At 34.0% G+C, this 27882-nt stretch overlaps 1 protein-coding gene and 1 long non-coding RNA gene across 14 annotated transcripts in view; one reads left to right on the forward strand and one right to left on the reverse strand.

Annotated features, from left to right (window-relative positions):
- LOC308177662 overlaps positions 1 to 27841 on the forward strand; it is a 45156-nt gene extending 17315 nt beyond the window's left edge. For all 3 annotated transcript variants that reach the window (XR_013939289.1, XR_013939290.1, XR_013939291.1), the window contains exon 2: positions 1 to 27841. This exon is cut by the window's left edge. This is a non-coding gene — a long non-coding RNA (uncharacterized lncRNA).
- The window catches only part of FOXP2 (forkhead box P2), a 439933-nt gene that overhangs the window by 226857 nt on the left and 185194 nt on the right, over positions 1 to 27882 (reverse strand). The window lies entirely within an intron of this gene.

The following is a 27882-nucleotide window of genomic DNA, read 5'->3' on the forward strand; positions in this document are numbered from 1 at the left end:
TATTCAGATATGGAACTTAATTCTTCTAGTAATTTATTTGTAAGATTTCTGTTTTTCTAAGTTCAGCACAGTTTTCTTTCCCTCCACTTGATATTTGTAATACTTGAGTATTACCATTTTAGTATGGCTTTAAAGATATTACAGAATTAATAATACAGTATTACCTGACTAATAACATTTGCAAATACACCGTAAAACATTTAAAGGAAAATAAGCAATTTGAAGAAATTGTCAAGGTTGGGAAAGACAAAACAAAAAGCAAAAGGGTTGTAAATAAGAAGGCTGCTTCAAATCTTTCTCAAAAACACATGATATCCTCTATGTTAATTTCCTTGGAAGGTGATTATATTTATATTAAAAAGAATAAAAGAGGAGAATTCCTTTTTGTGTGTGTGTTAGCAGCTCTAGCACACTAATAAAAATACATATTTGAAATATATTCAGTCTTATTCAATCTGTTCATAATGTTTCCATATTTTTCCTTTCCATCCTTAAATTAAAAATAAATAAATATAAATAAAGCCAACTTTACTAAGCATGTGAACTCCTCCTAACATACAAGTTTCCACTGCAAGAACTCCTGACCTGGAACTGGATCTGGGCAGGCTGTACAACCACTTGAAAGACTCTGCTGTAAGGTCAACCTGCGCTGACTAGCACTTTTAAAAAAATTATTACACATAACACTTCTAGATTTATTAAGTGATTTTTAGCTAGCATTTTAGCACTTTGGGAGATGAATAGAGTTGGAGAAAGAATAAAATAAAGAAGCAAAAATATATTTGATGAAATTTGGAGTGTACGCAGCCAGCAAGTTACTCTACCAATCTGAGCCTGACTTGGTCAGCCTGAGCGTCTCTGTGCCTTTGAGTCCTTCCAGGACCCTTGCCCTCACAGCCAAATACCTGGCCTGAGGCTGTAACACGGGATTGGGGCACAAGAGCTATGATTTATGTGGCTTATAGAAAAATAATTTTGGATTTGATTTTCAGAGATGATAACCAATCGTGGTCACCAAGTGCATCTCAAATCCAACCCTTTGATCCCACCAAATGAAATTTTAACCCATGAGATATGGATAGTGTCTGTCTACCTCACCACGGGATTGTGAGATCATTCTCCCAGCTTTGACACACTCCACATATTGTAAGCATAGCAGGAATGCAGACAAATACAAACCCAAAGGAAGAAGTTCAGATGCTTGGTTCTCTTTGGTTGATTTGCTTGGCAATGGATATGTAAGACAGCCAGATACAAGGGGATGAATCCATGCCTCCATCGAGATAAGAGCTATCATCTGTTAAACTTTATTCTCTAAGATAAGACTGTTATATTGGAGTACCACTACATAAAGAAGATGAGTAATGGGTACTGTGTCAACCTCAGAAGAAATACTAGATTGTTTTAATATGTATAGCTGGCAAAATGCCAGAGAGCATCACCCATCTGGGAGCAACCTTAACAACTAAAAAAGACACAGTAACAGGTGTAGAATAACAGCATATGAAAATATCATTTATACGAACATGAGAAAGATCTTGCTCTAGAAAATTTGTGATAAAATGTCAAGAAAAATTAAGGACAGAGATGAGATAAAGTATATAAATACTGTGAGGATAATTGTGACATAGGATACATTTTTCCCTGCTTTAACTGTTACTTCAACATTATTGTTAAGAAAATGAATAGTTTACTTCCCGTGACAAAAGCTAGGCAAATCTCTTGGCACTTCCAACCTATCTTACACTATCCATCAAGGAACAATCTCATGTGTATGCTCAGAAGTACATAAAGGCTCTTCTACAGTTCATTGCGAACAACTAAGCTTACTATAGCATAAAGAACAGTGAATTAAGTCTCCCCATGTCTTAGAAATACAGTCAGAGCTACCAAGGAGATGGCAGCTCAAATACAACTTTTTTTGTTCACACCTGCACCAGGTTAACTCAAGTGAATACACCCAAGCATCCCCCATTTGTGTGAAACTCAGCAGTCAAGAACTTCCTTAGAGATATTCCTCCCAGCAGCATGCATCTGGAAAAAAACTTGTCTGCACTCTGTACCTGTTTTCTTAGTCATTCCAGGTAACACTGAAGAGTACTTCATTATAAAGGCCTAAGCAGAGCATGAAAAAGACGAAATAGCATTACTAGTCTCATTAACTCATTAAGCTGAAAATGGTACAGTATCTCAGAATTAAATTTAGGAAGTTACTGGTGTTGTTTGTGTGTGTGTGTGTGTGTTTGTGGTTTTGTTTGTTTCTTTGTTTGTTTGTTTTTCATTCATTGAGAGAGAAGGAATAGATCTGATCTTTTTGTGGTCAACAACATCATGAGGAAAACAACTTTTTAATTAGGAAATGTAAAGTTGCAGAAAATAAAGGAAATAAGCAGTTAGAACAAGTTGTCCTTCCTTGTTAGGAAAACTAGCAAAGGATTAGTTAAGATTAGTTAGGCTTCGTTGACAAAGTCATCTGTAACATAGCACTGATGATTACATAAAATTACAACATCAGATACACTAAGTTAGCAACTTACCCATTTCACTAGTAAATACAGATGAGAACAAACAGGACAATGTTATCTTCGTTCTCATTAATATGTTTACAACAAGTGGCTGGAGGCAACAATTGAGGGGGCCCCACAGCTGTAGATATTATATAAACCACAGCAACACCACAGAGACAACACAACCAAGCAGCTGATAATCTGATCAAAGACATGATATGGAATATTTTAAAGAAATTTTATCCTTTCCTTAAGTTGCCCATTTTATTCTATCTATTTTTGTATGATGTCTTTCATGCCATTCAAACTCTAATTAATGTCTTTAAACAGAATGTAAAGTTAGGAAAAAATCACCAGTCCATTGATTATGTCCATGCTACTTAAAAGCCAGGATGCTCTTTAAAAAACTGATGTAACAGATATTGCAAGCATTACTATACTTCACCAAGAGGCTGAGAAGTGCTTTTACGATGCAATGCTAAATGCCCTGATATTGAGAATGGGGCAATTACCTGCCACTTTGGCAAATAATTTGCTAAAAACACTTTGCCTGCCTGCTTGCCCAAGAATGTCTATTTTAACCAAGTTTTGACAGCAATGGCTAACTTTTAGAGCCCAACAAACTTACACAGGTCTAAACTAGACATGCTGGAATGTCTGCAGTCTACATTATATGAATGAGAAGTTCTGTCTCAGCTTATTCTTGCATCTTTCTATTATTTTACTTCATTACCTTTTTTTTCCTACTATACACTGGAATTCAGTTTATAACTATATAATTGTTTGTTGATCCTATTATTAATTTACTAATTTATTTATTATTATTTTTCTCCTCCTTTGTCTAACTTGCGCACTCTGCTAAAGAGGATGCTTATTGAAAGAATAACATAAAGCGTTACCTTAAAACAGCCTGGTCAATATGATGGCCACATTAGCAACACTAGGAATTGTACTCATCTTTCTTCTCACTCTCCCCACCATTATTTACTTGCTTCCTGGATGAATTCTGAAATAATTTAAACTGTTTACAATCCAGATTTTTGTAAGAGTAGGAAGTGAATGGAATCTTACAAAATCAAAAACGTCATATGTCTTTGTACATATATTAATATATTGAAGCTGGCCATTGAGATTAAGAATGCACACAATATCCTCAGTTCCTTTAAATTCAAGAGAAAGGTCAGAAACTTATCTAGGAAAAGGTACAGATGAGGTGATACAGAGGCTTCTTTTATGCTGCTTTTAAATAGCTTTATCAGAAAGCAGTATTTGACCCTAGTAAAAGTAAGCAGAGTCCAGAGATTGCCTTTGAAAGCTAGTATTTCTCAAGTTACCTAAAACTTCGATTTGTGATTGCACCTCTTTCCATAACAACTAGAACAAAAAAAAAAAAGAAGACAGTGGATTGTTCATCAGCATTTATTTTAATACCAAAAATAATAATAATAATAATAATAATAAAGATAACCAAGTTACACATTTCTGACCCATTTTGTGTATGCAAACATTAGTCTTGCCTCAAGGACATCCCTTGACATGTCTTGAAAGTTCAGCAATGACCAGTTTAGATTAAGAATATGCTTAAATACATGGGAAAAAACATTCTGCATTATTTGGACTTCACATTTCAGGAAGAAATATGAAGGTAGGATTCACATAAAACATTTAAATGTAGGTCCTCACATGTATTTCTGGATTCTAATCATCTGCTACAACTGCAAAGTATCTGTACTTTCCTCTGTAATCTGTACAGTCAATAGAGCCTAGTGAGAAATGAAAAGGTCCCTTCACAAGGGGGGGTCCCTTCATTAGTTGCCTAAATATAGGCATCTGTTGCTATTTCATTTAGTCTAGGCAATGATGCCCAATTTTTATGGGCATTTTATTAACAATCCAGAAGTACAGGGATACTGACATTGGTTCTGTGTTAGATCTGCTAACCCTCTGTGGATATCTCAGATACTTATACTTAGTGCTTATAGTGATACCTAGAAACCTCTGTTTAAACAGATAAATCCTGCCCTAGACACCAACTTAAAAGCAAGCAAAATCATCCTCCATATTCAGTTGACTACTGATTGATGTGGCATCTCCATTCATTACAAATAGAAGCTTTGCCACCTTTGCCACAGTGCAGACAACTGTGATTTGGCATGAACCCTATGCTACAAAGATATCAGAGATTTTACATCGATTCTAGTGCTCATATGTTGTTTGTTTGTTTATTTGTTTGTTTGAAATAAGACTGGTTTCCATACTTTAGAATAGCAAATTTACTTATATGATCATATTAAAATCCTGCTGCTAGGATTAGAAAGCTAAGCAGATACTAAAGGCTTATAAACATGAGCTTTCAATTTCCTACCTCCAGTTATAATTGAAAAACTTGTTTTGAATATCTGAAACACAACCACTAATTAAGTTGCATTTTAGTCTTGAAAGTTTACCTAAAAGTGGCAAAGAACAAAGATAATCAGATCTTCAGTGCTCTTGTATCTTGAAACAATGTTATGCATTGGCAAAGCCCAGCTGCAGAGATTTTTCTATGTAACAGGAATGTAACAGAAATGTGTCTTAGAGACACATTTTTCCCTAAAGCTTATCTATTGTGGGTGACGACGGGAGAAACCTGGTGTCTAGATATAAAGATATGATAAACTGCAATGGGGAAAAGTATATGAGGCTTCAAAGAATAGCAAGCTCTAGCATAAATATTATACAAAAATACACAAATAAATATTACACAAATGTTTGTTAAATAATCCCACCAAACAATTCTCTGATTTTTTTTTACCATAACTCAGCCTGCCAAGAGGATATGTGATGCCACAGTATTATTATTATACTTCTAGGACAAGCAATGGATGAATAATGATAATAACTTGTTAATTCTGAGGGAGAATTTCTGTAGAATACCTTACTTCATGAAGCATTAATAATTCTACCTGCTAGCACTACTAGGTTGATTGAGAAAATGATAAAGAACAAAGATTACCTAGACTACCTTAGGAAAAAACGCTGATTCCCCCAGATACTGATGTTCAGCTGACTATAAGAAAGTAGCCATCAGCATGAAGAAGAAAATGGCCACTGCTACCTTGAAAAGCAATATCCCTAATCATCACTGAGGAGAACAAATGGCCAATGTTCATGATTACTGAAGGCCATGCTACAAAGGTACAAGACCTAACAGGGAACAAAATACCACAGATCATTTGTATTATTTCTTGTGGTTACAATGCCTTAAATGCCAGAGAGCCTACTGGACTGATAAACTTATTTCTTTGACCCCTATCAGACCTCTGATCAATAAAAAAGTGTATTTCTTTGCTACTGCAAGCAGTGCTTGATAACTGTAAGGGGCTCACCAGTATCAATGAGAGCACTGCAGAAAAGACAAAGGTATCTCTCTGCCTGAGAAAACACCCCTTCAGTCTAAGGGAAACTTATGAAATAACATCTTCTGCTTATCTTCCATGACCCTACTAGCATCAGTAAAGAATATTATAAAAGGGGAAAATAAGAGGGAAAGCATCTTACCTTTATCCAGATAAGGATTAAGTAGTTGGACTGATATTACAGACGTGAGGAGAGGAAGAGCAATGTTACACGACCATTGGTGCAGAGCTGCTATTGGAACAGTAAATACTTCTTTTGGGCTTTGTCTCCTTGGAATAAATACTCATGGGAGTCATGGGCAGGGACCCTAAGAACTGGTGACCTCTTGGCCAAGCCAATTAAAAAGGAAGTAAGGGAGGACATTGGTTGTTCATCTGTGAACATTAGGAGAAAAGAAACAGAGGAGCAAACAGTATATTTGGGAATGTAGCACGAGACTCAAAAAGAAGTGTGGGTACATAGGAAGCACATGCTTGGAAATATGTATTAGTCTCCTAGTATAGTGACATTACCTGCAGAATATATCAGACAGTAAAAATCCTTGTACATATTCAATGACAGTTGTTTTTTTGTTTGTTTGTTTTTGGTTTTGTTTTTTTTCCCCACACTAACCAAATCCTTAGGTTTCCCTACATATGTTCATGTTGGTTGGCATGAATGTCTGTGCTCAGCACTTCAGAGCATGTTCTCCCATAGCTTCTAAGTCTGTACGTCAAAGTGAAATTAAGAAATACAAGAACTATTCTTACAACTACTATGGAGCTACTACTGCCAACTCCTAATGATATCAATGTGTAAGACATTATACAATACAGCTTACATAGTGATGACTATACATTCATATTGATCATTACACTCTGGCCTCATGTGAGATTTCCTAATCAACAAGAGCTTGGGTTCTTTTCCTTCTCTGGATAATAATTTTGTAGGCCTTTCCAAATCTTTACAAACTTCTGAAGGTCTTTATCTTGCAAAGATATTCTGCAAAGGGAGCAGTCACCTATTCAGGTATTTTTCATAATAATACAACTTCGTCAAGATGGCATTGCTAAATCCGCTGAGATTTTTTAGCCACTTCGGAAAGCAAGCATGTTATAAACATCCTTTTTTTCTGCCAAAGCAGCTCATAAAATGCTTCATACACCAGTGAAGCAGAGGGTAAATTGGAAATACCAGAAATGACAGAAACAGCCATAACTCCATTCATGTCAACAGTGTTCATAAGGACAGAAGCTCTTTCTCCAGTCACAAAAAATAAGGCTAGTGCATATCTGGAGGATGAACAAAGCCTCCAGAAAAAAAAAAAAAAAAAGATCCTGCTCTGCAACACCGAACACTACATTTTCCTTATTCACTGCAGATTAGCACAAAATAAAATACAAAATGTTACCCTTTGTAATTGCATTGAATCCAATGAGTCAGTATTAAAGATTTGAGTAAAAGTAGCCACAAATACCTTGTAAGCTATACAGATATTGCAGAACACTTAGAGATTACTCTCCTCATAAAATTCAAAAGTAGCTAGAGGCTCAAGGTAGTGACCAAACTGATTTTACAATTAATTTTGTTCTTTTGCTTAGCAGATGACAGTAATGCTAGACATCTCAGATTGAACCATATTATTTTGGATCTCAAATGGATGAAGTCAACAGGACAGCACCATGGGAAAACAGGCAGAAATGCAATGATGTTGGTCAGTGCTACAGCGTTCTGGCATTTCACAGAAAGCCACTGTCTACAATGGGGACTTTAGTAATGTTATTGGGGAATAAGGAAGACGAGAAGAAATCTGAGCAGGAGGAAAGGAGGATATAATTAACACCAATTTAACATGACTGCTTTCACCAACAGAGGCCACCCAGTACTCACACACAGATAAGCCTTTGCAGCAATTAATATTCGATCCTTATCATTTTGGAGGACAATTCAGAACCTGAGTTATTCTGACAAGGTCTACAATAATTCCTCCCTCATCAGTGTTTGGAATAACTCAGATGAAACTAAGGCTGGATACAAATGCTTGGTGACTGGTTATATTCCTTGAAAGGAATATAATCCACCTTCCTACAAAATGAGGAGGTTTTGGAAATATTCTTACAGGTCCTCTTCTTGCCTCTAATAGTAAAATATGCACATGCAGTTCTGTCTAGCAGCTACACTGGCCAAAGAATAAAGAAATGCTAGACAATGCATGTGCTCTTCCAAAGACTTTTAGTGGTCAACATTTTGGTGATGGCTGTTCTAAGGAGCTTGAGCATGCTGTCATCTTCAGACAGCAAAAAATGTTGAATACCTTGGGTTGACAGTGCACAATGGATATACACCTATCAAAAGACGCATCTTTAAGTGTATGAAATCACCCTGCAACAGGGATCAGACTGAGGAATATCTAACTGTATGCCTTCTCTCAGATGGACACTAATTCAGTCAAAATAGTTCAAAAATGGTAGACAGGACACAGGCCAAGACGCTACTGCTTGTGTGCATGACTGTGGTGTGAAAAAGCAGCAGAAAACTAAGAACGGAAGAGTTGAACTAAAAATACAGATGTAGTCATGAAAATTATACAAAGGAGAATGATTCCCAGATAAAATCCTTTCACTTCTATGGCAAATTAAAGCAAATTAATTAAACTGTAAATTTTGTTTTTGTGTCCATGTCTTACTTGGAAAAATAAATTTAAAAAAAAAAAAAAGAAGAAAAATCCCAACATACAAAAAAATCCCAAAGCCTTTTCATTGTAAACAAAGTTATTTATATTGATGAATAGTTGGAAACCTAAAGAAGTGTTTATGCTAATGCTACAAATGATCACAGAATGACTCCATACTATTTTTTCCTTCCTGAACAGGTAAATGATGCTACAAGTAGACCACCTGGAACAGAAATTAAAGAACTTTTAAGATACAACATAAAAATAAATGACGTGAACACTTGCATTTGGTCAGTGTTTACCCCACTCACTAGAATTAAAACTTCAAAACAAATGAAATTACAGAACAGGAATAAAGCAAAGGAAAAGAAATGCAGGAAAATAATATCATAAAAGCTACATACTGATTGCAACTTTAAAAAGGATAAAAACAAGTAAAACACAAGTGAAGAAAATGATAGTCTTAAGAGACTAAAGGTGTTTTGTTTGTTTGTTTGTTTGTTTTTTAATTTTTTTCCACAAACACACTGAGAGTTAACAATATTTTAACCACGCTCTAGCGTCCAGACTATTATGCTTTGGAAAGGCCTGATGTAAGAGGCACTGGAATACCTTGAAGACTGCCTGTGCTGCCCAGAGGCCAAACCCTGTAATTGACGTGCCTGTTAAGAAAGTGACATTCAAAGGACAGTCCAAAATCTCTTCTTGGTGAGCCAGGGTGAACATCGCAGGCTTTATTTATCTCCTCTATCCCAAATAAAATTTGAGTCTACACCTGTGAAACAGGACACTTTTTAAAAGGTAAGGTGGGTAAGTTGATTAGCTAATTAACCAAGCTCTTATATACAACCCATAGGGAGCATTTCAAATGCATAGGACCATTTTTGTTATTAAAATAAAATAGGACAGGGAAGATTTATCATTAAAATGTATTTCACTAATTATACCACCTGGAGTTCCTTCCACAAAACAAACTTTTAATTAGAAAATGGGAATTTATAGAAAATGTTTGGTATAAAAGTTTGATTGTTTATTAAAAGTAGACTGTGGAAAGTTCCTGGCATGTTAGGCAGCACAGATATACCTCTTCAAAAGGTGCACTTTGTCATATTAAAAGACTCAGGAATTTCTTCAGAAACTATTAGCACTTATTTTTTGTATCCCCTTTAGTAAAAAGGGAGGCATGATAAAACGGGTATTTATTTTTACATGATGGAAGAGCTTCACTAATTGTAGGCAAACGGATTATTTTCTCCTTAAGGAAGTAATAAAACTTGATGATACATTTAATACAAGCCAACCAGAGAAGCTGAATTCCCAAGTCCCACACAGCTACTTTGTACCAGCTGAGTGTATCAGATGAGCTGTATTCTTCTCAGAGGCATCAATGGCATCGTTGTCTATGCCTGGAGAAACTCAGCTCATACACTGCAATGCACTCTGTTGCAAAGCAGTCTTCACTGGAGATGCAGATGCATTGCCATGTATAAAATCACTTAAATTGCTTATATAGTGTCTTACAGAAGAGCAGCAAAGTACTTGTTTTAAGTAACACTGCAGAAAACAGCACAAATAAGTAGGAGAATTTTTGATGCCCATCTTCATACTTCATATTTATATTACTGTAGTAACATCCTTGCTAAACTGAGTGTTAGTTAACAGTTTTCTGAACTGGATTTCTTTTGCAGAATAATTGTTTTAAACAAGAAGTCAAAAGAAAATTACTGGACGGGCAAGGGAAAGCTGCATGACTCCAGGTATGTGGTGTTAACGGGAAGAATGCCTCTTTCACATATCCCTCAAACTTAGCACTTGTAAAGGGAAGAATCACGAGGTCCCACCTCTGAGGTTGGAAAAGGGAAGTGAACAGCAGTCCTCCAAAAACAGCAATGATCAAGGAAAGAACAATGACCTGCATTTATTGCCGGGTAGTGCTCCCAGTTGAGTTAATAAAGTTGTGGCCTAATTAAACTGAGCACTTCACATCTTGTTTTTCTTCTTGCATGGCCAGGACAATTAAGCATCCTTTGATGTAGAGTGCTCTGAGGAAATCTCCCAATTACTTTATGAACAATTTTTGTCATAAAGCCTGAGAGAATTTATTGAAACCACCTACAGTAGAATGAGGCCAGAGCCAATCATCACTGGATGACCAGACTTAGGACTACGAGTTTTAAACTACAGGCCACAAAGCCCACAAACACCACATTACAGTGAGAAATTTAAGCTGTCGCAAGTGCTAGTTGGGTACAGCAACCTGAACAAAACTCTGTGGAAAATGACTCTGTTTCACCCCTTGAACTGAAACCATTGATAATTCCTGATTTTCTGTTTTAGTGGAGTTTATATTGTATTCTGACCATATTCAAATTCAAAACTAACTTTAATAGTGCATGTAACTGCTTGACAATGTCCTCATTCAACAGTCTGCTTAAACATTTAATTCTAAGCATATTTGTAACTGTTTTTTTAATCAAGTTGAAAAAGTTATTTTGTCACTTTTTACCAAAAATAAGCTAGGACATTCCTAATTCCTAATACTAATAATTTGAAATAATAATTTATTAACCTAAATTCAGAGTGTTACGGACATAGGGTAATAAGGATTTTCTGCACCTTCAAACCTCCTGCTATCACAGGCATGCATGCTGTATATCCAGCTCTATAAAATGAGCCATTTCTATATTAAAACTAGTTACTTTGAATAGCATATCTGAAAAACTGAAAATACATATTCTTTCTTAAAGCAGTAAGCATATATATTCCAAAACAAAAATATGTGAATTTAAATTTTAAATCTTAGACCATGTATTCCTTATTTGATTAATCAACACATGCAATTAATATGAATTGAGAAAAATATATCTTTTTTATTAAAATACACCTTTTTTGAAAAACAATTCTCAGACTGGTAATAATAGATAAACAGTAACAGCTAAATTAAAGGAAAAACATATTATAATGACTTTAAACATTACATCATATATGTATCATATACAAGTTGTACTAACGCATAAAAAATATTAGACCCCAACTATTGTCTCCATTTAATGTCTACAAGTTATTTAAACAAATAAATAAACAAACCTCGAGATAATAACTACATAATTGGAACATCTAAATTACACTTTTTTTTCAGCTTATGGAAAGTATAATATTTTAAACTCTTATCTGTTATTACTTATTTTATGCATAGGGAAAAAAATGTTTTGTGAAATTTGTTTTGATTGTTGTAATAACAAGTCTGGAAACTCTCTGAAACCGAGTTTTTTTCACAACTAAAATGTGAATTAAATTTTAACAATTGTGCTATTATTCACTTAACTAACTCAGCTGGGTAGAAAATCAGAACGCAAAACAGCACAGTATTCCCCATAAGGCCATTCATCATTAGTACAAATTAGCTCTAAAATGCATCACAGGCAAACAGAAAAAAGCCTGAATTATTTTTGTCTTACAGTATAATAATGAGTCCTGATTAGGAGATACAATAATTTAGTAATGTGTGGATCTATCCACTGAAAAACTCACTACTGCTGCTGAAATATTTTAAGACATATATTCCATTCAACTCCCCAAACAAATAGCAGACTGTACTTCAAATGCATTGCAAGACTATTAGGTAATCTCTTTCTTTGTTTAGATTCAGTAGGGTTCAGTGACAAACATTCATCTTTTTCTATAAAAGTTCCTGTTCTTTTGCTTAGTTAAGAATTGCTTTAGTTTTAGTAGCAACTCACAATTTACTTCACAATTTATCCCACACTAAACTTCAAACAAAATGCAAAAATTATCCTTTAACTATTTTAAAATTATGAATTATTTGTTCAATGTTTAGATCATACACTGGAAAGAGCATTTACATCTGTAGGTAGGCTAATAGAATCAGACACAAAGCTTCTGAAATAAACCAATACCAGCTGCTACCATGCCTCATTACTCTGCAGTAGCTGCTACCATGAAATATTGTACACTGCAGAATCGTGGGTTTTCAAAAGCCACACAGACTTTTTAGAAGATGTAGCAGTACAAAACAGATACTTCTGTGGGGAAAAAAAAAAAGAAGAAGAAGAAAAAAAAAAAGAAAAAGGAAAAAAAAAAGAAATAAAGAAAGTCCTATACTGCAGGATATGTGTTCAACTATTTTCCATTCTAATGTACACACATTTTCCACCACCATGCATTTTACTTATTTTAACAGGTGAAAGCAATTAGATTGTAAAATTATTACATTGTCAATGCTCCGATTTATAAAATAATAATTTAAAAAATCTAAAACTAATTAAATATCTTTCTGATAAGTAACACGCACTTTCTGCTTCTAAAATATGCTTACATAGGAATGACAGTATCATAATCAGTACCTAATCTTTTAACTTATTAAGAGAGGATATACAAGTGACCCAAAAAAGTTGGGCTCCAGCCATACAGTGTAGTCAAAAAACTTTATATGTAGACATGCTATACAAAAGTACAGCTTTTAAAAACAATTATTTTTCAAAATCCATTTTAAATATTAGACTTATTGTATACTGCAAAAATTAGATTGCAACAGCTAAATCTCTTGGTAAAAGGTATTGTCACAGACCCTCACATCTCAAATGGTCATTAAGAAAGTCTGAAGAGACACACCTTCTGGAAACACAGAAGTAATTTTAATGTAAAAGTTTACACAATTAAAATTACAGAGGTTTAATTTCCAACAAGCCCAGAAGAATTAAATATTCCATAGCTCTCAGGACACATCTTCAACACAGAAGTTTAGTCTTAAATGTTCATGTAATACTTCAGGTATTAGAATTAAGAACTTGAATATGTTTAAAAGAACATTATTCTAGCAGGAATCAATTGAATACTTCTAATTTAACTATTCTGAAGATAACATTTTGATATACACAAATTAATTAGGTACAAAAATTTAAAGCAGTCTTCTGCTTTATTCAAAAAAACATTGAACATGGTGTTCAGTAAGTACTCCAGAGTACCATTTAGAGGTAGTATGGCACAATATAATTCTTCATTTTAAAATACCAAATAATGAAATGCATAACTCTATATTTCAGAACAGTTTTGTCTTTTCATACTAATCATTAAGCATTTCTTTGCTAACATTCTCTATCTTTGAAACTCTTCTCTGCATAATAAAATTAATTCAACTCACCATTTTCAGAATAATTAGTGCTTACTGATTATTTGCCATACTCTCAAGGGTAAATTAATGAAAATGATTATATGAGATACAAAATGTAAGCAATCACTAGTAGTAAGCATGTTAGGTAAGGCAATACAAGTAGTTCATCAGATAAATTGTTACACATCTAGAGACTTTGCCTTTTCAACTGTATAATATGGTCTGTACTGCATCTTATAAAACTATTCCGCTAATCCTCAAATCACCTTAATTTAAAAATTCCATGATAAATTAAACAACCAAATCCAGGATGAAAATTACTAAGCATTTCACTTAAAATATAATATTCAGCAACTTTGAAGAAATAACATTATTTTCAGTGACATCAGCCTTATTTTTCTCATGTGTATATCATACCTAAAATAAATTGTACTCAGTATCCTGGATTGCATATGCCTTTGCCAAATAAAATTACTTCTGGAAATTATTACCAAATACCAACAGGGTATTTTCTTCTACCATCAGTATGGTATCAAAAAGCTGATCAGAAATCAAAATAAACCATAATTAAAATGACATCTCACCCAGAAATGACTAACTGATCACACAAACAAATCTCAGCATACAAATATCTGCTCAGAGCTTCTAGTCTGCCCTTAAAACTGTGAATTTGGGTAACTGGAGTCTGACACACTTTGCAACAACAAAGGGAATTTTAAATACATTTCAGAATCAAAAGATTTCTCTCAGAAACTCTCTGTTCTATTTTACAGGCAATTCCTCCATTCAGCCATTCTGCTGATCTCAACACATGGCTATTTCTGAGGAAAAAAGGCCTCTCAGGTCAGGAAGGTGGGCCACCACAAACTCTAAGGTATGGCAGAAGACAGACAGGGCTCACTGGTGAAAGAGATGACATTCTCACTGCTGGATGTTCATCTTACTAAGTAGGCTGGCAAAATTTCTTCCCCTCTAACAGATCTAAGGTGTAACCCAGCTAAGGAGACTGACAGTAACACAGATCAATATTTACAGTGATATCCCTTATGCTAACGATGCATCCATGTCTGACAGCCTTAAATTCCTTATCGACCAAAAAGCAGAAGACAAGGTAAAGAGACATTTTTTGGCCTTACTGTGACGTGGCACTTAACAAGCAGCTGGAAGCATATTTACAATCCCAAACTGGAAAGTTTACTAACAAAACCTGAGTTACTGTCAGCAGAAGGCTGGTTAAATCATGGCTTTTCCTGCTACTGCTTCACTTAACCTCAGGGAACCCAGTCCTAACCATACTTTCTGGGAAATATGTATATGCTCTGGATTGGACAAGCTCACATAATGAAGCTGGATGTAGTCATTAACATTATGTACACACTTTATACTTCATATCTGATATTTAAGAAGACAAAGGTCCATTGCAGTAAGTCCAGCCTCCACGCCATACTCCAGCCAGATCCCAAAAGGGGAAGTTATCAGCAAAGAAAGGTGTATGAAGAAGAAAACCATAAGGTGTCAATAAATATCTACAATCATAAAGGCTTAAGAAAATAATAACCAATTCTTAAAAATCTATTTGCAAAGGAATAAGCATTTAGTAAATCTCAATTTGGGAAAAACCAGGTCATTTTATAAAAATCCAGAGAGAGAATGTATACCCCCAAAGTATTAAACCCATTGGAGAGCAATTAAAGCAAAAGGAATACACTGAAACATTAATGTGGATTTTTAACAAATCCTGGAATACTCCACAAGATCAAGAGAATCAAGAAAACTTAATGCGGCACTAGTGTTCATGAAGATCAAACCTGAGAAACTACAGTCAGGCTGACATCACGCCAGTATAAATTCTGGAAAGGGTGAGCAGTAAATAATTAAGAAATGATAGCATAATTCATTCATTTGTAAGTCTTGTCAACTAAACTTGATACCATTTTTTATGCTATAACAAGTTTGGTTAATAACATTAACTTGTATTGTCATAGTACACTTAGATTGCTATAAGATTTAATCTTGCATGACATTTTCAAGCACCATACAAAATCAATATTCTACATTACATGGATTAAAACTGTTTAAATACACAGATCTTGAAAACTGTAAGTGGAAAATTGTCAGACAATGTAGGTTCTCTGAAGAACTTTTATTGTTCCAAATTTATTACTTTCATTGTAAATCAGAGATATTTTTTTCTTCAGATGACCCCAGCCTTGATACAATGGGAAATATCAATCAAACGGATGGGCCCATCTTCCTCAATATAACTCATCTGAGCATACACAGCTAAAATGTACCTCTCCAACAAAAATGCTAAAACTATAATTTAGTTCATTTATAGAACAAAGGGTTAAGAGAGAACTTGCTTATCAACTGCAAGTATGTATAAAGCAAGAAGAGCAGTCAGCAGTTTCATTTAGTGGAAAAGAGAGCATTTTGGAATCCAACAGTTGAAAGCTATTAACTTGACTGAATGTGTTCATGTAAAACTCACATTTCTTTATTTCTATACAATGAAAATAAATAATCTATTACCACCAACTGATGACAGATATGGTAGATTATCTATTTTTCAAATCTTTATAAGAAGCTTTGATATCTTTCTAAAAGAGATGTCACTTTTCAAGTGAAATTACAGCCTCAAGGAATACACAAAATCTTTAAGGACGTTCTGTGACCTGCGTCGTGCAGTGATCACAAGTAAGTTTGTAGGACCAGGTTGCTAGACTTAGAATCATAGAATCATCTAGGTTTGAAAAGACCTCTAAGATCAAGTCCAACCAACAACCTAGCACTACCAAGTCTACCACTAAACCATGTCTCTAAACACTACATCTACACAGCTTTGGAATACCTGCAGGAATGGTGACTCAACTACTTCCCTGGGCAGCCTGTTCCAATGCCTCATAACCCTTTCAGTGAAGAAATTTTTCATAGTATCCAATGTAAACTTCCACTGATGTAACTTCAGGCCATTTCCTCAGGATTTCCTTATCAGTCAGGACTGTTGATAAATGAGGGAAAGCGACTTGGTGAGCACTTCTGCCAACTCCTTCCTTACCTTTGGGTGGATCTCATCTGGCCCCACAGACTTCTGTACATCTAAGTGGTATTGCAGGTCAAACACTTGTCACACAGTACACCACAAAAGGCAAGAGAAAGCCACGTTAACTTGACCATTTACTGCATGCTCATATTTCATGGTGACCAAGAACAGGCAAGTAGATACAGATAGAGAAACGTGCAGGTTTACAACTTCACACTGTAAGGCAAGTTATTCTTTGCAACACATATAAGTAAGATTGACTTTAGAAAGATCTGAAACAATTCTCATGGACAGTAATTTGGTTTTGACACGTATGCGCCAGAAGTTCTTGAGGACAGAGAAAATAAAAATTAAACAAAAAGAAATGGCTTCTAGTTACTTAATAATCCCATCTTCTATTTTTCTCCACAGGAGGCAGTGCTCAGAGTAAATCTACAACCGGAAAGTTCAACAGTAGTCAAATCTAGACTGTATTACCAGTTTCTCTACACTTAAGAATTCAGTTTCTTTACTTCAGCAAAGTAGTTCAGAGCAGTAACCATAAGAGGATTGGACTACCCAATTTATTACAGCCCAGCCGTGTCTGAATGACACTGGCTGCCTCGTTGCATTACTGAGGCTCAGAAAGGCAACACAGGTTATGAAAGATTTTTATACATACGCTTCTTACTGCAACTTTAGAAGGAAACATATTTTACGAAGATAAAAAGGAAAACTTAATTAGCTTTCATGTGCTCAGAAGGAGGGAGGGAGAAATGCTAAAAGAACCTAAAGAAAACACAAGACTGAATCTCTCCTTTCAGCAACAGAAGAATTTCATCTTTGCTACTTACCAGAATATGCCAGGGATATATAGGCATATAAACAGACAGACAGATCTATCCAAGAAAAAAAAATGCACATTATTTAGCTGATTAATGTTCAAAGAGAGATAAAATGTACAGACCGTTGATGAAAAAGCCAAGTTTATCCACAAGAAGCAAAACTACCAAAGCTGATTCCTTCAGAAAGTCTTGAAGTTTCCTCATGCAATTGCTTCAATTCTTTAATAATTAAATCTCTTGCCTAATTCTTTCTCACTTCCTACCCTTTCTATTCCCTTCCATGAAAGAGTTCTCCCAGTCCTCTTCTACATCAACTATCTACCAGCTGGGCGAGAGTCATCATGTTCTTTCATGGCTTCTATACAGACATGTTGTCTTGCTGCTGAATGCCCATGTAGTATGGGACAAAAAGAACAGCTAAGAATAGTTAACAAGCATAAATTCAGCTTGGTTTTCTTACTTACCCTATACTTTCTTTATCAACACAAATGTTAGATCACTATAGTTTGGGGATTTCTACTTTCTACTCTCTGTCTGAAATAGAGGAAGGATGTAAGTGATGTAAGTTTGTTAGGAAACCAATCTAAAAATAACTTTTTTTTTTTTTCTCCTGCTGCAGATTAGTTGGTTTGGTAGGCTAGCACAAATGCCTTTTAGTTCCTGAATATTTATTCTGAATGACATGGTCTGATCACACACACACACATACACACACACACAAAAAAAGGCAGTTTTGGTTTAGAAGGACACTATTATACCAGTGTGATGAAATTTGGCAATTCAGTTCCACTTTCCACTACCTCATATCTCCTGCTCCGAAAACAAAGAAACAAACAAAATAAAAATAAAAGAAGAAAAAAAAAAAACAAGCAGTCAAGTATTAGTTTTGTGGCAGATGCTGATTAGGATAGTCAGATTTTAAAATGAATACACATAAACACATTCCTCACTCATATTCTCACTGTCTAAGCCTTCCATTTCTCTTATCTGCCAAGTAAAACCTGTACTTCAAATTCCTTTTTAAAATCCTTTTTAAAACCCACTTCTTTAGGAAGTCTTTTCATCTTCACCCATTTTACCTCATGTTTGTATTACACTGCACAAAATTACACTGCTACATTTTCTTCCCCTTCTTTAAGTAAGGATTCAATAGACAAGAACTCAAAAGCTGAAGGAAATCTTATTCTATCAAGTTTGGGAAGAAATCCACATTGCAGGTGCAGGACACTAGTTCTGGGGGCTTGCAGAGCCTGAAGAAGAGTTCAACTTTTGGCTGATGCTGAGGTCACAAGCTGAAGGCACAATACATCCTGAAAAACCAGTGAGTGAAATCTTCTATCAATTTATTTATTTATTTGTTTATTTATTAAGGGAAGGGGAGCAGGAAGGAACGTGAGATGAGGGTTTCAAAGCACTTTACCTATGCAGTTCTGTAGAGGGGCTGAGACACTCCAAAATATCTAAAATATGCATTGGTGATATTGGGAAAGTGATTTATCATAAAGCTTGCAGAGACTTCACTGCTCTAAGATAAATACTGTGGAGTATATGTGGAGCTTCCACTTCACTTGCATATTCTTCACTCAAAATTCTCTTCTTTCACTAAAAGTTTTCTCTTAAAAACTTTTGGGTGCATTTGAAAAGTTAATATCTATCTTTTAATTCAACTGGGTGAGCACACTAATGTACAATGGACTGATTATTATAAACCTAACAGCAAACAGTGTATCCAGAAATACACTCTCCAGGTAAATGAGAATACCTGTTCACCTTACTGTAGATATATTCACATTAATAGAACTGTGTAAGAAAACTTGTTAAACCCTTGCACATTTGCAAATTAATATTTGAGATTTTTTAAGTGGTTACATTTATCTCAAGAAAATTGGATAATGTCAAATTAACCACATGAAATTGTTATCTGAAATTATTTTAGAGTGTATTTTAAATACTCACAAATTTTGCCTTTAGCCTTTTTTTCTCTGAAAAGTGTAGATTCCTTACTGATTATGTTATGCTCACTACGAGATCCTCAGATACAAATTCCATACAACAATAGGGAAAAATTCCCTACAGAACTCTACAGATTTTCAAGTCTCTTTTCTTTTTATTATCAAAAGGTTCTGAATAAAAACGTGCTGCAGGTTTACAGAAACTATTCAGAACTTTAAGTGTAGAGATCTCAAAAGGGAAATGTATGTTTATTTGTAACCACCTCTAATTATGTATACATTTATCCTGCTAATAAAGATAAAATTCACAGTGATTAACAATCTAACAATGAGAACAAGAAGAATAATGTATTTTATTAAACATATTTAAAATTTTAAATGAAGCATTTAAAATAGATTTAAAATTTCACTGTAACTATTTTTAAATATGGACTTGCTATATGCCATTTACATAAATCAACAAAAGATGCATTAAACAAAATTTGAAAAAAAAAAATCAAACCAGCAATTCATTAGAAATCACCAAATCGAAAATTAGAACCAAACTTCAATGAAGTACTAATCAGATTTTTAAACCATCAGCCTTTCAGGAAGGGAAAAATACTTTTTTTTTTTTTTTTTTTCCCAGTGTGGATACTTAGTAATTCAATTGGTTCATACAAGTAGTTAGAAGAAAAAGCAGAGAAAAATAAGCCTGGAGGAGCTATACTTTTTCCCAAAATACTGAAAGAAGTATACCAGAAGCAATAACATTAGACCAATCACTTAATCTAAACAACCAAAAATATATAACTTTGTTTGTTAAATAGCAGTTTTACTAGCAAATAATGTTTGTAACAAATTTATAATAGATTTTTCTTACGTGTCCAATAAACATGAGTAATTTTTAAAGAATTTTATCTTTCTGTGCATTTATAGACCTCTTCCAATTTTCTCTATAATTAAACTTGATGCAAAATAAATACAAAATGCTTCATTTATAAAATTTTGATGTTAAAAAAGTGCAACTGACAAGATAAAGGCAAGACATAAGCACTTTAATAAAGCTTGATAGAAAAAGCAGCATCACATTCAGAAAACAACTGCAGTAGAAATACAAACTAACACAGCTAAAGAGAACTCTCACACAAAGTTGAACTGAACTGAACCACCATTTATCAAAGGAAAAACATTCACTTATTTTCTTTAAACAAAAATTTTACACTTTTAAATATGTCAGGGCAATCCCATTTTAAAGAGGTGACTAAGAAGTCTCATTTTACAGACATCTCAATAAACATCCAGATACACACAGAAACTACCAAGTATGAGGTTTGCCATTCCATTACAGAGAAGTTCACTTTTCCATTTGTTAGTGATCCCCCACCTGCCATATAGGTCCTACCAAAGGCTGTGTAATATGGTAAGGATAAACCTAAAAATGTAACTGCAAGTATTTCTGAAACTGGAAGATAAAACCTTACATTGGCAGAAACACAGGAATAACAGACCTCATAATTTATAATCTAAAATTACATTTATTTTTCCTGCTAAAGCAGAGAAAAAAATAAACAAACAAACAAAAAAGTTGGCTGATAACAACAACCAAGACACTAGACTAGTTACCAGAATATTTGTCTGAGGAAAAGGATACCTGACTTCAGGTCTCCACTTCAAGGACTGCTCACGTATTTCATTCAAAGCCACTTATTAAACATATGCTGCTGAGGCAGGAGTCAAAAACAGTTTTAATCACTGTGTTACAGTATGAATTAATTATATAATGCAAAATACTACCTTTTTTAAAAAAAAAAAAAAAAAGTTTCCTACAAATTCAACTTCTGGGTGAATAAATATGTTACTTTTCCCAAGAGCTAGAAATGTATTAATAAATTCATTCAGACTGGGAAAGACTACAGAAGACCTATTCTAGACGTACATTTCTTCTGTTTGTTCTCTAACTAGTATTTAAGACAAGACACATAATTTCTGCTCTTCCTTCTCTTTCATGGACAGTTAACATTACCAACATGTGTTAGGTCTATTGGTATAGACTCTGCTGGGTTTGCTTCCTCACAAACTTGTGCAGAGAAATACCTATTTAGATGTGAGTGAAACACCGAGCTTTGCCAGCATCACTGAAGTTTTCAGTTTTGAGCAACTTCACTAATGGGATGGGAGTGCATACAGACTGTAAGAACATGAACCCAACTGGTTATCTGAGGACATAGTATTTGCAGTCATAGACATGCTGAATTTAGGCATCTGACTTCCAGTTGCTTTTGTGAAAACCAGAAACAGTCTCATTTTCAGCCAGATATGAGCACTGATAGATGCTTTCAAGTGTTGTTTTGTTTGTTTTTTTCTTGTTTGTTTTCAATTTACATTTAAATTTTAAGTCAAAGTATATTTTAGTGCTTGTTCTCAATGTCTTCCATGAATGATCCCAAACTCCCAACATCCAATCTAGTCCAACACAGTCACAGCACCCACATTCCTCTACACTCCCTGAGACACCATAATGCCAACACCTCTATCTGTTCCTATATTCTCTATCTGCTGCTGGCATATTTTAATACATACTAGGTTGTTACGGAACTACCCTGATTCCGTTATGTTCCCTGGTTAGTCTCATAGCATACATTCATTACATAAATTATTAATTAGGAACACCATGATATTAATGGGATTATCAATGGAATTCCTCATGAATCACCTGGAAAAAAAAGTACTTTCGCTTGGACTAAGCATGAAATTTATCATCAGAAATCATGTACCTTGCAAAATTTCATTCCTAAATCAGAAGACTGAATGAATACATAGAATTTAATATTTGTAGAAAACATTTTATGGACTGATAGTTGCACTTATATTAATTGGCAGTAACATTGGTATTACATTCTTGGTTGTCAAGTAAAAGTTATTAGTGTGCAGATTTTTGTTGTTGTTGTTCTTCACTCTATTCTTCAATCAGATTGAAATTACCAATCAGTACAAAATTTGGTACATTGTGAAGAGATAAAATTTGATAAAAATTGTGGATTTTCTTTAACCATAATGCAAAAAATATACAATGCTATGCAGACTTTTTGAGTGTTTAATTTGGCATTGTTAAAGATCAATGTACACTTTGAAAAACAAACCTATTTTCCATGTAATCCACCACAACAGAATTGCTAAAGGAACTCACATTTGACAGTAATTTAATTTTCACTTAAAAAAAAAAAAAAAAAAGAGAGAGAGAGAGAGTAACAGTATAGAATTCCTTACTGGTCTATCTGCAAGCAAAATATTCTTTCCAGAGATGTGATTTGTAGTTTCTAGATCATTCTAAAAAGTAGACATTCATACATTCAAAAATGTTTATGTTTAGTTTAAATTTTCACACTAGAATTAAAAGTACCATTTGTTCTTATTTTGCAAATAACAATAACTTGCGAAAACATCTGAGAGAAAAAGAGTAAAAAAAAAAGATAATATATTTTCAAATAAAAATCACTCATTAAAATTCTAACTCAGCATGCTGTGAGCATGTGTCAGAAACATTCATTCCACAGTCAGGAAGAAATGAACATTTTCTCTGTAGAAAGGGTACACTATGCAAATCTAAACATAGTCTTACTTTGAAATCACACAGGGGCTTTAATCAATATGTAATTTACAATTAGGCAATTATTTTCTGATTTACAAGCATTATAAGCATAACAAATAAGATTAACCTAGTATTTTAGATACAAATTAGCTCAATTAATAAACCCCACCTATATGCCACTATGCATCTAAGTACATTTTTTCACTGGAAAAGTTGGTTATGAAACGTAGCTCCAACTCAAATGCAAAGATTGAAAGCTAAATTATTTGAGCATTTATATGTTCATTTTCAACCAACTATGCAAGTGTACTATGTTTTATGTAGTTTTTAGATAAATTATGCATCAAGTTAAACAAATTTCTAAATAAGATCAGAAAATACAATAACATACATGTTCACAAGTTACAAGATGAAAAGTGCTTAATAATTAAAAAAAAAAAAAAATTAAAATAAAGTAATTCTGCCTCCTGAGAGGTATCATTCCAGACAATCTGGAATGATCTGTCAGATTAGATGAGTCCTTCCCTCTCAGTGAGTCTTTCTTCCCAATGACTACAGCAGGAATCTAGTTTACTTTTTAAGATAAAGACATCTCCACTAAGGGCATCTGAAGTTAGGGGAGATTAATCCAGTCTTAGGTCTTAAACAGTCAGCTTCTGATACTTGTTTCTGATAAATTGCCCTCCTTCTACAACACTTTTCCATTTGGGAGGTATTTGACTTAATATCACATTCTTCATGATTCTTCTGTTTTTTAATTAATATCTATTAATATATTTCTTGTCCATTTGCTTAACTATCCTTTGTATACTGAAGTTTAAAGTATATATATAGTAGTATTTTTGCTATCTGTCTAAAAAGAAATGATAAACCCAAATAGTTATGTATGAATTTAATAGAGCTCGAAAGCTAATTAACATTTAAAATGTGAACAGACAAAAGGAAGCTTTCTATTCAACCATGCTTTTTGGCAAGAAGATGGAATTCCTAGACAGACAAAAGTCTGTTAAAATTATCTATGTATCTGAGTTAAAATTACTTAATAACTCCTGTTCACCATTAAATATGGGGTGTACCAATTAATTTATTTTTTCATGACTTTGAAAGAAAACAAATCAGACATTTGAGGGTCACAGAAAACATTTTTAATTGAGTTCAAACTCAATATTTATTTTAATTCTGTCAGCAAAATAACTGATTTCAGTTCAACTGGAACATTTAAAAATTTTAGTTCATCCATGACCATGACTGCTAAGAATTTTGTGGGGAAATCCACACAAACCTGAAAGTCTATACAAAGTAAATTAAATTCTAAAAAATGAAAAAATGGAAGTCTGTACATGCTCAGATAAGTTGCTTAAAATAAACATCACTGGGATCTTTTATCTTATTTAATAAATAAACTGGAAGCTAGGTCAAAATAAAGACACCTAAATTTAGGTATCTACATGGAACTGCTCTTACTCAAGAGGGGTAAATAGACCTGGAAGCTCTAGTTACTGTCAGGGGATAGCTACTCAACTCATACTAGAAGAGGCAACAGAGCATCCAGGTCAGCCTAAAGAAAATGCCCATTGACTCACCAGTTAAATTACTGATATGAGTGATACTGTCAAACAGTACCAAACTACAACCTTTACTAAAGACACAAACAAATTGGTCTTCCATAGGATAAAAGAGAAGATTAAAGTACGGACAAATAATTGGATAAAAACTGGAAAATAAAGTGTAAGGAAAGCCTCAGTAAGATGAATAAAATTAAACTGTATTGAGCTACTTGTGATTTTAAGATTGGGTCCAGTGTTGAAACTACAGTAATTCATAAGACTGAGTAACTAGACAACAGAAAAGCGAACCATTTTTGATACAGATAAGCATAAGGTGATATGTAGATGCTAAAAGCTATCCCAACTTCATCTACCTGATGACAGACAGAGATATGACTAATGACCACTAAATATCAGATCTTAGGTTATAAATGAGAGTTAAATAATACCAACGTGTTAAAACTGATCCTCAGACGGACATAAATTTATGCTTCTATTTTTCAGGGGTCTACTCATCAGTCTGATGCACTTGACATGACAGGACGTCAGTGAAAGCAGTGTTCTGGACAAAGTTTGTGTCCCACTGAGTACTCCATAAAATTAGATCACAGGTGCCTCTGTCTTTATTTGATTTTTGTAAAACAGGGATAATACCAGTGCATCCCTCAAATGAACAGGACAATGACCCTGGTAATGTTTGAAAAGCACAAACTACAGCAAACAGTAATGTAGAAAAGAACACTCTGAATGATGTACCATAAACAAGGGAAACTGTCACGCTTTTCTGATACTAAAACAAAATACTGGGTAGCTTCTTATGAAATGGGCACTATACATTCAGAACAAAGCAAGGAATCCTGAAGAACTCTATATGATGTGATCAGTTGATCCAAAGACTGAATTGCAGTTTGCACACACAGAAAGCCTGAATTAGGACTACACTGACTGCATTACTGGATTTTTGAGCATTATTTTATAACCTTAACAAAGATCCTTAAAAGCAGAGTTACTTGCAATAAATGCATTACTTTGGCTGAAATAGAAACTGCTGTTATTCCATGAATACACCAGAAGAAAGTCTCCGCTTCATGAAAAATATCTTTTAAGCGGTCACTGACATTTTCATAAACGACAATTTTTTTAAAAAAGTAGACAACCCATATAGCAAGTTCATCATCCACTTTACATATCCTTTGGCAGATTTTACTTCAGTCTGATCCAACAGCTTAAGTGACAAGGATGGAAACCATCTGATATACTCTTGAAGAGCTTCTTCCAATTTACACTTATTTAAAGGCATCTAACTTAAAAAAGCCAAGATGGCTCCGCATTGTAAACCAAAACACAGTAGTAGAGATGATCAGAAGATGAGCCTCTAAAGTGCATGTCTGATACAAGCCAAAATTAAAGTGATAATCTCAAAATTACATCAAATTGGATATTGCAAATGAAAAAAAAAAAAAGAAGGAGGAGAAGGAGAAGGAGAAGGAGAAGGAGAAGGAGAAGGAGAAGGAGAAGGAGAAGGAGAAGGAGAAGGAGAAGGAGAAGGAGAAGGAGAACGAGAACGAGAACGAGAACGAGAACGAGAACGAGAACGAGAACGAGAAGGAGAACGAGAACGAGAACGAGAACGAGAACGAGAAGAACGAGAAGAACGAGAAGAACGAGAAGAACAAGAAGAACAAGAAGAACAAGAAGTAGTTTGGCAATGGTATTGATGTTTCTTTTAATTTTGTTTATTCTCCTAGAACAAAAACGGGTAGCTTAAGAGTAGTAAATAACATCTGATCACAAAACAAATCAATTTATACTAAGGTGCTACCAGATTATTCACCTGTATGGGAAAAGATTTGCGAATGCCTCATGAAGATAAGATATTCTAGAAGTTAACGCGGCATTAACTTCATAAAATTAGTTATTTGAAGGAAAGCATTAGTTGAAGGACTTCAGCTTGTACAGTTTTAGTCTGATGTGCACCTACGAAATACTAACTTGAACTTAGCAAACCTGTTATTTTAAATTTATTTGGTTTTAATACAGAAAAGTGGATAATAAAGTACAACCAAATTGCTGACCTTCATATGTGGACTCATAGTAATTACTATCCTTTGACCATTCAAAAACAGAACTCAGAATTTTTGATTTGTATAAGCATTATGTACTTTACTTTACTGGAAATACTATTTATAGTTCATCTTAGTTAACATTACAAACAGGTTCCTAACTGCCTTATTTCTTATTTCATGTCCTTTATTAACCAACAAAATGAAAGGCAAGGATAAAGTGTTTTTAATGAAAAGGTTACATTTTTCAACCAAAGACACAAACAAACACTACTGCTCTTAAAAGAGGTCTATGAAATTCTAAAATCATGTTCTACACACTTAGATAAATAAAGACCAAAAAAAAAAAAAGACAAAAAATAAGGATTTTTTTCTAATGCCCAGAAGTTTCAGAAGTTTTTTTTACGTGCTTTTCCCTACTATTTAGCATGTAATATATACATAATGTATAAATATAAATATAAGTATAAATATAAATATAAAGAATGAAAATGCTAGGGAATAAATAGTAAAAAGAAGGCAAAGAACAAAAATACCATTCATAATTCCATTACTCAACTTTGAATGAGATAGATTATATGGAAAACTTGAAAAATTATTACTTATTTCACATAATTCAAAATGTATGCATTAACTATTTGCATTATACCTCTGTTACCAAAGACCAATATGACCATTTTAGTTTTCTACCTTACTCCTAAAGCCTAGATAAGATTCATATTCTGTATTTTATCAATTCTCTTAGCACACGATATATCAAAATTTCAGGATGTTTTTCTGAATCTGTACAGATCCAATCTGGGGTAAAAATTACATTGGAGTAGTAGTATAAATTTAAATGAATAACAGCTAGCTACAATATTCCCAATAATACCATCAGACCAGGATTTCATGAAGGTAAGAATAATAGTTCATTGTAAATGCCATCTGCAATTACACTTTTATTACAAACATCTTGTTTTTCCTTGTACACCTCACACACTTTGCTTTCTTTGGGTGTCCTATTGAGGGCCTTCAACCTCCCAAGCTTCCATATTTAAAACCAAAGAATAATTTTGATTGTATAAATTTATTAACAACTATGCTGTCTGTTTCAGTATTGATAGCTCTCTCTCTACTAAGCTGACTCACTGCTGATGAAATGGAGGAAAGACCCCATACAGAGATGCAGAGTAAAAGAAAGTAAAACAAG

This window comes from Anser brachyrhynchus, assembly GCF_964034855.1.
Source record: "Anser brachyrhynchus genome assembly, chromosome: 1".
Classification (NCBI taxonomy): domain Eukaryota; kingdom Metazoa; phylum Chordata; class Aves; order Anseriformes; family Anatidae; genus Anser; species Anser brachyrhynchus.